Below are 12,469 nucleotides of genomic sequence, written 5' to 3' on the forward strand. Positions count from 1 at the left end.
ATCCAGGTATTTGTGTATAGCTGCATTATGGCTCGGAGGATATGTGCTGGAACCCCAAAATGCGTTAATTTATTCCATAGAATACCTCTGTCTACACGGTCAAATGGCACTTTTAAAACTGCAAAGCATACATATAGGCTTTTCTTCTGTTGCATGATCTTGTCCACCATTGAGCCTAATGCTAGGATATTCTTAATTGTGCCTGAACCCCTACGAAATCCAGACTGATTAATGGGAATTATGTTATTAGTTTCTGACCAATGTACTAAGTCTTTAAGAACCAGGGAGGCATAATATTTAGCTTCTGAGTCCATTAGCAAGATCAGTCTATTATTTGCTGGTTCCTCCAAATTGCCACCTTCATACACAGGATTGATTATGGTGCCTCTCTAGCTTTCAGGTAAAATACCAGAGCTGCTCACCTCGTTGTATAAATGTGACAAAGGAGAGGCCCAAAAATCAGCGTCCAATTTAAAAATTGCCTGTGGGATGCCATTTGGTCCTGGAGCACCATCCATTCTGCCTGATCTTATTATTTTGTAAACATTATCTTATGTATATTGTATTAGTGGCTCTTCAGTTGTGCTGTTTGCGATTGCTTTTACATTCTGAAATGTTACCAATGTCTTACCAGTGTTATAAGGTGGATTATTCTATCTGGTTGGCTATATGAAATTGGATAGATAGTGTCCTTTATTACTAGTTCTGAAGTTGCTTTGTCATGCTTAATTGGCAAATATTTAATGATGTTTATAACTTCATTTCTCTTGTTTTCTGTTTTCCCAAAGATGTTTATCAAATGATCTACCCAAACTTGCTCTGAGAGACATGGAGTGTTGATTATCTTTTTTGGTCTCATTAGGCAGTTGATCTGTTCCCAGAAAGCTTTGGCATTTGATTGGTTTGTGCTGAAAAGCAGCTCGGACCAGAAGTTGTCTGTTTGCATCTTTGTATCCTCCCAAATATCCTTTTTCTACAGTTTTTTAAGAGATTTTATTTTTCCCCAGGTATTATTAGAGACAGATTTTGCCTTTGTAGATTTTACCAGTGCTCTCAGTTCTTTCCTTGTATTCCAAGTGTTGTTCCCCATACGTTTTGAGAGGTGTCTGCCACACCGATTTCTTAGAAATATTTCCCAGTGGGCTGTCAAGGACCCCTCCCTGGAATAGTGCGCTGTTACCAGCTCCTGTGCTTTAGCAGCTATCTCTGGGAGGGTGTTGGCCGTCCATCTTATACACTTTAGATTAATTGTTGATATTTCTCCCATGGACTGTAGGGCTTCCATAAACCTTGGTGGGGCGATTAGTAGTTCAAGGCGCCGATGTGAGTGTGTGAGTGATCACTTTTGATGGTATATTTAATGGAAAAGTCCTTTACTAGCTCGAGCAGTGGCAGGGTGAGTACTGTGTAGTCTATGGTGGACCATGCCTTCATCCCATAGTATGTAAAGTTTGGAGGGGTATCACTCTGGGTCCTTCCATTCATTACTCTAAGTTTGTGACTAAATTCTGCCATTGCCGGTCGCTTTGTTCAAGGTATGATGCTGCTTGTGTTTTCACTGCCCAGATTACATTTTCCACATTTAAGTGACCATCTTCCTCTGGTGTGAATATTAAGTTAGAATTGAAGACACCTGTTATGTTTATTTCCCATGAGGGGTTCTCGAACCTTATTTCAGTTATTACATTAACTAATTTGTTAAATAGTGCCTTCTTCCTCTTGCTGCTTGGATGTGCATACAAGTTAATAAGGACGATGGTATCTGCTACATTGCCGTGCCCCAACCTAATGCTGATCAACTGCATATCAGATGTTGTTGCTGTCAACTGCACAGATGCAATGTTTAATGCTGCAGGGATGTAAACGGCAAGGCCACCCTTTGGCCTGCTGCATCGTTGAGTTCTTGTTGCCTCTACATAATATAAGATGTAGCCTGCTATCTGTACTGGCATGATAAGCCAGGTTTCTTGAAGGGAAATTAGATCAAAATTGTCCCAATCATCCGGTGCCACGTTATGCTGTAGTTCTTGTTATGCACCTGCAATATTCCACGATAGAGGTTTTAACAACGGCTGGAATTCGTGACTGCTGTCATTATAATGTCAGTCTCTTAGTTTAGCCGTTCTCGATCTGTCATTTACCACATCAAATTTTCTCTGTGTTTGTAACTCAATGCATCTCAAGTCGCCTTTTACATTTTTTAGTACAGAATAAACTGAATTATGCTTTGCCTATGTCTCTGATTATTAGGTGGACATAGCAGAGGAAAAGGATAACATCGCTTTGCAGGTTTAAAATGTGTTATGCCCCAGTCCTTGAACTGTTGATCTGCTTTTAAGATCAATGAGACTAATTTGGATGACTTACAAGTAGATAGAGTTTGCTCTTTTTGGTTCATAGTTCCCTGGTTAATATGCGCAATAGAAAGAAGATCAGTCGTATTGAGGTGGCTAAGAGACGGTGTGGCTGTCATTAAACTTAAGATGTTACATCTGTTCAAACAATCCTGAGGAACTTGTGATATATATTGTGGGGTTAATATAATCTGATTGTTTACATTCTGTGTTTGCTCCTGATTTTTTAACTGAGTTAATGGTTGTGGGGTCAAGACCGTCTTCATTGGTTGTTTTCCTGGTAAGTGTTGCATCGTGGTGCTATCAGATGTATTTATTTTGATTAGTAACTGTTCCTTTAGATTCCAGCTTGGTTGGGGTACATTCTTTAATACCACTTCTCATTGTTTTGCATAGAATGTATTGTTTAGTTTATGGATTTGGACTACGTCCAATTTATTTTTTTGTTTAATTTCTTCAGCTACTGTGGGCACTATGTTTTGTCTAATTTCAGATAAGCCTGTATGTGTTCTAAATTGGTTACTATATTCAGTATTCCCAGCCATTGTAAGGATCTGCTTCCTTTGATCAGGACCGGTCTTAATTCCTACTGAATTACTCTTTATTGTGAATCTTGAGGAATTATCTTGCGATTTGCATGCCTTTTTCTCAGTCTTGATTTCACTAACTGGTTGTTCAAATTGCAGAGTGTACCTTAGGTTTTAGGGCAAATATTCGGTAGAATATATTCGCCAGTTGTATCAAAATTCCTTCATATTCGAGATTTTTCCTAGCACGTTTTTTTTGCCTTTTAGTCTGATGAAAATTTTGGATTTTTCCTGAGTCATCTTGTAGCTTTATCCTTTTCTCTGCTGAATCTATGTTACTAATGGCTAAGATACTTGATGTTGATGAATGATTTGGTAACTTTAAGGATTTCTGATCAATCTCACTAGGATCATTTAATGAGGTAAATCTCTTTGGTTCCTGCTTATTTGTTAATACATTTCCTGTGGCATTGTTCTACTGGTTCTTGTTATCTCCTGCTGCAGAATTCTAGATGCCGCAGTCAACCTTTTGGTCAGTTTGTTTCCATTCAACATACTAGGTCTGCTGGTACAGTGCTTAGTTTGTCCACTATTGGCCCACATGCACAACAACCCTCTGTTATATTCACGGCAACTTTGTCTTGCTGCATTATAAAGTCCATTAGCATTTCAATCTTTGACTTTATGTCCGCTATATGGACTGCAATTATGCCCATTAAATTAATCTAGATATCCAGTTTGTCCGAATGCATGTTGGGTGCATTGACAGTACTTTGCAAAGAGTTTAACAGTACTGTGTGTATTTTTAGAAAGTCTTCCATTTTTATTTTTGAAATATCCGCTTTATAATCTTTTACTTTTGTGTTGTTGGGGTAGTTACTTCATTTTTCCTTCTAATCACTTTCGGTGGTGTTCTACTACCCAGGACGTACTCGCTATCCTACATGTTGGCCAAGTTTATTAAATGAACGTTTACTATTTGAACAAATTGTTATCATCACTGAATGCTTGCTCTGATAGGCTTGAAATTTCAATTATTCCTTGTTTTTCCTTTTGCATTCGATCTTTGAGTGGCTTAAAGAGGTATTTTGTGTCCGGATTTTTTATTGAAGTTCCTGATACTTGTATTATATGTACATTGTTTGTAGTAAAAATAGATTCAAGACATAAATCATTTGTTTCATTTGCTTTATCCAAACTCGACACCAAATGCAACTTACTTTTCCTGTGGTACACTACTTCTCGAGTGCTGCCCTCATGGGGTAGAATGAGTTATGTTTGTGGAATGTACTTGAGCATGTAGAACATGGCTGTTTTTTGCAGGATTTATTGCGGAGTTTGTTACTTTTAAATCTCCACTCTGGTTAACTGCTCCTTTTGAGTGTTGACTGTTGTTGAGGATTGGTGCTATATGTCTTGTAATTGGTCTTAGCTCTGTATTTATAGTTAGAGCCTCTTCTGTAGGCGAACGAAGCTTTTGTGGCATCAATGGATTTGAATTCTCCATCACTCTCTCTGTTGTTGAATAGACAACCATTGCTGGGTCCTTAAGAAAGGTAAACTTGCCAGTAGGATTCATTACCCCAAATATTGGGTAGTTGAGAACACTGAACCTGTTTGTTGAGGGGATTTTATAATAATAACAATAATAATAAGCGTATTTATAAAGCGTAATGCTTACATTATGGCGAGTGTGTCCCTGCGCTGCGGTAAACGTGCCAAGATTTTGCTGCCATCCACTTATGAGATTTTTTGGAAAAGTTTTCATACTTTTTGTTTCTGTATGTTTGTATAGGCTCTTACGTGTCACTGAATTGCTGGCTACTAGATTGAGTGAATGTTTGCATCATTGGGCAAATGGATGCACAAATGGATAAGGGCATTGGGATAAGAGGAACTGCATTGGTCATGTAGAAAAGCCATCAATATGACTGTACCCATCCATGCACTTAATACTTAATTTACTCACTCGCTCATTCATCCTTGCATTTGCTCATCTATTCAGACATCTGCCCATGCATGCACTCACCCATTCGTATATGCACTCAGTTATTCATTCATACATCCATGCACTCACTCACCCATCCAAACATCTATCTTTTGACTCATATTCCCAGTTCCCAACTCAACAATTTACAGAACCTCTCACCCAAAATTGCGTCTGAATATTGAAGCATTTTTGGGCATATGCATCAAAAATCGGTAAAACGAGTCCTTATTAGCGAAAAATAAGGACTCGCTAATAAGGACTTGCATACCACGATGCATTAACAGATTCGGTAATAAATACCCCCAAAAATCGCTAAATAAATCGGAAACCACGATTGCGAGACTCCAAATTAAAGAATAGCAAATACCGAATTAGCAAATACCGAATCGGTATTTGCGATTTCGGTATTAGGGAATTCGCAAAAAAATAAAGTCGCATCAGAAGCAGGTTGATGACATCACAAGCACGAAGTAACACAGCCCATGCTTCGTTAGGTGCCCTGAGGAGCTCGGAGGAGGAGGCAGAGCACAGGAGCTGAGGAGTGAGACAGTGACAGCACAAACCAGCACAAACCAGCTATTCACAGCCATGCAGGATGGAGAAGGATGCACCCCAGGACAAGGACACGCCCAGGAAGAGAAAGCAAACGTTTTCTGATAAAGAACTTGAAATACTCATCGAGGGGGTTAGCAGCAAACATGACAGGGTGTTTGGCAAGCTGTCCCTAAATGTGCCTGAGGCAGAAAAGCGCAAAATCTGGCTGCGCATCAAGGAGAGGGTAAATGCTGTAGGAGTCACCCACCACAGCATAGACGATCTGAAGAAGAGGTGGTATGACCTCAGGAAAAGGGCAAAGGAGAGGATTGCAGAAAGGGCGAAGGATGCAGCTGGAACAGGAGGGGGCACATCCAATGTCACACCAAACACAGCCCTCGAGGACCTTGTTGAGGCTACCATTTAGCCTGAAGCTGTTGTGGGGGTCACCCAATTGGACACTTTTGGTGCTGCAGCAGGAGGACAAGGTAAGATGCATGCCAGTGCAGATACACAGCGTGTTGACTACCCTAGTCCATTCCCCCAGGCCAAACACAGTGCACATGTAGCCGTGCCTAAAGCATATACCCTCACCAGAGTGTTGCATCATGGTAGTTGTAGTCATATCATGAAAGTGGGCATGTCTGATCCCTGATGTTAATGAAATGAGACCAGCAGCACAGAGCAAATTGTCAGTCCAAATATGTCCTTTATGTAGATGAAAGTATGCAACACACATACATCCTGACAAAATAATTACAATGTACTGTTTCACACAGAGATGCATCACCCCTGGATTCAGATGACAGCGGACGCCTCATCATCTCTGAAACCCCAGTAGTGACCGATGCTGAGACTCCGCAGGGACCTCAAACCACAACACCACCAACACCATCACCACCGAGGACAACTCCCACCACCACCCAGGACAACACCACCACCACCACTGCGGATAACAACACCAACACCACCACCACCGTGGACTACAACACCAAGCCGCAGGGCAAATGTCCCCTCCCTGCTGGTGATGGAGGCGGAGCAGAGGCCAGCAGCCACAAATGGCCCATGGTAGTCAGTCGTCACTCCGCCAGCTCCAACACCAGCACGTTTCCGAGTCCGACAGCGGGGCAGGCCCCTGGGAAGAGCTGCAGAGAGATCTGAGGATCCAACACATGGCTACAGTGTGGTTGAGACATAATGCTGCGTGTCCAGCGCCTGCAGGGGAGACACATGGGTGCCATAAACATTAATATATCAAAATTGGCAAACAAAATTGGAACCATGACTGACGCAGTGCGTGAGATCACCTCAGTCGTTGCTGATGATAACAGAGACATGAAACTGTGCCTGCAGGATCTCACACGTGCTGTCATAGCAGGGCAACAGACCGAGCGCTGGAGGCATCGGCAGAACATGCTCCGTTCCAATGCCTCCATTAGGGCCATCACTAAGCTGTGCAACAGCACAGCTGTACTATCACGCAGATCTGTGTCCCTGCAAGGTCGACTTGGGCCATTACTGTTGGAGATGTGGGAAAGTCCTTAGAAAGAGTGACCACTGCAGTGGAGCATCTGCAGTCTGGGACTTTTAGTGCCAGCAGTTTGGGAGTGGAGGAGGGGAGTGAGGCTGCTTCAAGCATTAGCAGCGTCTCTGTGCCGGAGGCCAGCGAGAGGAGGCACAGTGAGCACAGCTCCACAGCCACTGACACACATTGCGGTGATGTGGAGGAGTCACGTGACAGGAGGCTGGGGGTACGTGGGAAGCGCAAATAGCCATGTTCAATTGGCTCCCTGGCCATGGTGGCCATGGTGACGTAACCATGGGCCACCTATACTAGCACAAGATACTCCTGTGATGACAACGGACATGTATGCCATCCTATTATTTTGAATCTGCGTCATGTTGGCGTTTCATTTATATGCACCTGACAAGGGCTCATGTGCATTAAACATTTGCAAACAAGATCGTGTTGTGATGGCTCATTCATACCTGTCTCAGAAGTGATGTTGTGTGATGTATGTCAGCCTCCTTTGGCCTTCAGCTGTGTTAGGCATGTGTGCCTCTTGGTGTTGTGGGGGGGTTGCTGTGCATGTAAGTTGTCCTCTCTGTCCACCTCTATTGGTATACCCCTTCTTGTGGCAATGTTGTGCAGCATGGCACAGACCGCTATTATCCGGCAGCAGGTCACTGGGTCATACTGCAAGGCACCTCCTGTCTTGTGTAGTATCCTGAAGCGACTCTTGAGGATGCCAAAGGTTCGCTCTACCACATTCCTGGTGCTGGTGTGTGCTGTGTTGTAGCGCTGCTCCTGAAGTGTTGCTGGGTTGAGGTAGGGAGTGAGGAGATATTCCCACAAGGCGTAGGCGCTGTCACCTGCAGGGTGGGGGGCAAAGGGTTAGCAGCATGAATACAATTACATATGTGAGGATGGAGTTAATGATGAGGCATTAGTATGTACCTAGTAAGTGTCCCTCTCCAAATTCACCGTTGATCAGACGCCTGTGGATGCCACTGTGTCGGAATATGTATGCGTTGTGTGTGCTTCCTGGAAATTGGGCTACAATGTCCATTATGATGTGCTTGGCATTGCACACGACCTGCACGTTGATGGAATGATATGACTTCCGGTTGTGGAAGATGTATTCGTTGGCTGAGGGGAACAGATGGGGACATGCGTGCAGTCAACGCATCCTATCACATGGGGAAATTGTGCCACCTGGTAGAACTCCTGTTTTGTGCGATTCAACTGCTGTGGGGTTGTGGGGAAGTTGATGTGGTGATGTATCAATGTCAGCATGGCATCTAGGAATTTCTGGAAGAAGTGTGAGAGTGCGCTTTGCGACACGCCTCCGGCTTCTGCTATGACCCCCTGAAAGCTTCCAGACGCCAGCAGGTGCAGGCTGCATAGGACCTGGACATGGGCTGGGATGGCGTTGGTCCTATGGGTCTGGTGCTGCAGTAGGGGTTCCAGGTCAGCAATGAGGCACATGATCATAGCCCGGTTCAGTCTGTACTTGTCGTAGATCAGTTCCTCTGTCTGGCCCAGCAATGTGATGCACACCCTGAATACCCTGTACTGGATCATCCTCCTGCGCTGTACAAAAGCGTTGATTCTCCTCCTCCTAGCAAGCACGTAGGGGGCTGCCATTTTGGTACATGCAAGGTCTCCAGAGGCATATTTGAAGGGTTTCTGATTGTCTGCACCTGAATTTTTTTTTTCTTTTTCTTTTCTTTCTTCCAACAACTTTACCTCCAGTTTGAGATTCCCCTTATTTTGCTCATACAAAATAGCGATTTTGGGCATTTTCGGTATTTGCGACTTTTGATGCATTTCGTTGCGATTTTTTAATAACGAGTCGGTATTTACGGGGGCTGATTTCTTTCTGTGTATTACTGATTGGCTAATTTGTGATTCGGTAAGTTACTGCGGTGCTTATTTTGCGATTCTTTATTTTTTTAGGAATTGGGGTTGATGCCTTGGATTTTCAGGTTTTGCGTTCGGTAAAGGCCTGTTTTACCAAATCGCTACTTTACCGGGAGCTATTTTGTTTGATGCATCTGCCAGCTTGCCTTTAAAAAAATGCAAGAGCTGTTGGTTTTTTCCTTGACTATTATCTAATTGCAATCTGACTGCTTTCAACATGCTAGGAATGTCATAACATTAAAAAGACACATTTTTGCAGGGCCTCCATAGTAAGGGGTTGCATATATGCTGTCTACCGTTTCCTGTTAAAAGTTAACTTCTAAACTGCTCAGAGAGCAAATTAAAAATCTAAACCCATAAACATCTCAAAGAGTAAATGTAAATGCTATGCACACAACATACGATAAGGTCTCTTATTGTAAATAATCCTTATTATTAATCTTATTAATTTATGTAATGATATTCATTTGTGCAAGTTCAGAAGGATGAAAGGCTTGGCCACACTACTAGCATTCAAGCATTAATGTTCACATTATAAATTGAGCTCTGTGTCATCACTCAATCCATTGAGCTTCAGTGTTACAATAAATTGTGTATTTTATTGTGTCATAAAAATAACGCTCTAGTTTCACTTTAAAGAACCCTTTCAATGCAAATATTATAGCCACACACATTGTAGAGCCCGGCAGCTATATCCAACCCAGTACCCAGGAAGAAACAATATGGGCCTGAATCACAAGGATTTTGATAGGGGTAGGAGTGACCTTCTCTTAAATTATTCAAAGATTACTACTGAAAATTTGCAGTAATCCAATACTACAACTGGTTTACTCCTGGCTTGCTTCTTGCTCCAGGAGTAAGTCGCAGCAAAAACATTGTGAATTGGTCCGTATATCTGACTTCAGCAGTAGTCAAGGAGCAATAGATCAAAACATGATCTAAAGACAGATACATTTAGTCACAGTCGTAACTACATAAAAATAAACCCCCCAAAATGTATTTTTAAAATGGTCCAAGATCACAGGTAGTATCAGAGTGATGGAAGAGATCGAGATTCAAACTCCTGCACTAATTGCCTAGAGTGAAATGGTAACACTGGAGGGATCTGAGCTGCTACCACAGAGCTTGTGGTACAGAAACATGTCACATCCATCCGCATGGACAGGACTGCAAAGATCAAGAGCAACAGAAAGGGGCATGTTGAGGATGTGTTTGCTTCTGGGAAAGGCAAAGGAAAGAGATGGCTGAAGGGCATGTCATGACGGACAGTGCCTCTCTACTACAGTGTACCTGACAGGAGTACAGTTGAAAGACACTCTGAAGGGCAGTTACACCTCTCTTTTGCAAACTGCGCCCATTCTTCAAAGCCATTCTGCTACTCTGCCCCCCACTAGCATGCAATGAGTCTGAGCATAGCACTGATTCCTGTCAGTGTACTGCGAGAGAACAACCTGTGCGTTTGGAGTGCTTCATGATGGGCACACCAACCTACAGTAGATCAACTTCATGCATTTCTAAGCCAAATTGTGGTCCTCCCTTATTGTAAATCTGTTGTAACAGATCACTCTTCATGAATCACACTTTTATAACACTTAGCCATGATACTTTCATAGGTTCAACCTTATACTTTTTTATGAAAAAAAGGTTCAATCTATCACTTTACCTAAACACCCAGCATTCACAGGCCTTAAATACCCTACGCTGACAGCACCCTTTTCTGATTCCCCACAGTACATGCTTGAGTCTTACCTAATACGTGCCCAACTGCATGGCCTTTGCTCCTTCATCATCATCACTGTTCCTGCTCCTTGAATAGTTAATTGTTTTCTTCAAATTCTTCGGTTAATCTTGTGTAGATGACTATGGATTAAGCTGATATATTTCGTATCCTTAGATCCACCACTATGACAGAGTGGATGAGGTGACCAAGTAGAAATCCATTGGCGTTTTCCTGTACAGACTTTATCTTGTTGACTATGCAATATGTTTATATATCTCATATTAAACAGTTTGGACCTCTCCTGAGGCTCTTATTGAATGGATACTCTTGAAAGTTACCGTTTATGGTATTCTTCTTCTGGCGGGGGCCTTGTTCACCCTTTTGGTGATTCCCCCCAAAGATCTTCCCTTGGACCCTGGTGTTGAGCTAGCAGTTTGCCTCCTTGACAAACTCCCTAGGGACAGTGATTTTGCTTTCTACCAAGTGTTAGCGCAGCTCTTGAAAACAACTACTGAACATGTGCTCTCTCGCAATCAAATTGACATCTCATTGTAATCACTCAGATCACTTCCTTTCAAACAACCATCCAGTGCCTTCCAAACTTAATCCAAAATAAATATTTCGACAGACCTATACCTTCCTTTTTGTTACTTATAGGTTACCCCTAAGGGACGTTTTTTGAAATCCATTGCTGCACAAATCTGCTGCCACCGGGGAGCTCACTTGCCTGTCACAAGAGCGAAGAGGTGGAATCTTTGGCCTCACTCCTACTGCGATTGACTGCGGTTCTAGGAGTCCTTGCTAAGCACAGGGGACTTCAATTCCCAGGCACCCCTGAGCGGCCCGCACTTCCTGCGTCACTCCAAAGCGCCTGGAGGCGCTTAAATCATCCTTTTGCCTCCCGCAGCGCGGGACGTTTCTGAAAGCCATTGCTGCACAAATCTGCCGCCAACAGGGAGCTGACTTACCTGTCACGAGTGCGAAGAGGTGGAATCTTTGGCCTCACTCTTGCCGCGATTGACGGCGGTCTAGGAGTCCTTGCTGGACACAGGGGACTTTAATTCCCAGGCACCCCTGAGAGGCGTGCACTTCCTGCGTCACTCCAAAACGCCCTGAGGCCCTTAAATCATCCTTGGGCCTCCCGCAGCACGGGACATGCGCGGGCGCTGCCCGGTCAAAGCCCGGGCCAAGGGCAGGCCCATCCAAGCCCGTCGAAGCCAGGAGGAGGCAGGGCAAGGCCACCCCCCTTTACATCGGAACACTCGCCTTTCAGCATATGAACTTGGTTAGTGACTCTTTGAACTTTATATTTACGCTGAGTGCACCCTACTGTTTTAGTTCTCAATTGTACTAATTGTTTTTAGTAAGAGTGTGAGTAAGGGCACTCACAAAGGGGCAGGGGCCAAGGGGTTGTGGGTACTCTCGATGCCTTCCTTATTAGGGCAGAGTCGGTTTTGATTCACGAAATAGAACTCACGCAAAGAAGACTTTCCCTGTACACACGCCGAGTTTCCATGGAAGCCAACACAGGCGGGCCCCTTCTTAATTTAGTTAGTCCGGTTGAACACAACTCAGATAGTACGCCCATATTTGTCCCTGAGCCTTTGATAGCAATCTCAGAAGAGTCGTCTTTGATAGTTATAGAATCAACTGCTACAGCACTATCACCTCCACGGTTGTGACTCGATTGACATGTCAATCGCAGTCAAAAGTTAGGGGGGGCACGGTTCTGGTTGCTGCAAGGAAAAGAAAGGCAGGGGTGTACCTCTTACCGTGCAACAAACTAGTAAAGTGGCAAAAACAAAAGGTTCTGTTCGCGGTATGAAAGGCCCCTCAGAAGAGGTAGCTGCTTTTAACCTCATCAGTCCAAGCGCCCTCCAGAAGCCAATGTCCCACTGTACACTCCCAATTTGATTTGGA

This window comes from Lissotriton vulgaris, chromosome 4_1 (assembly GCF_964263255.1).
Source record: "Lissotriton vulgaris chromosome 4_1, aLisVul1.2, whole genome shotgun sequence".
Taxonomy (NCBI): domain Eukaryota; kingdom Metazoa; phylum Chordata; class Amphibia; order Caudata; family Salamandridae; genus Lissotriton; species Lissotriton vulgaris.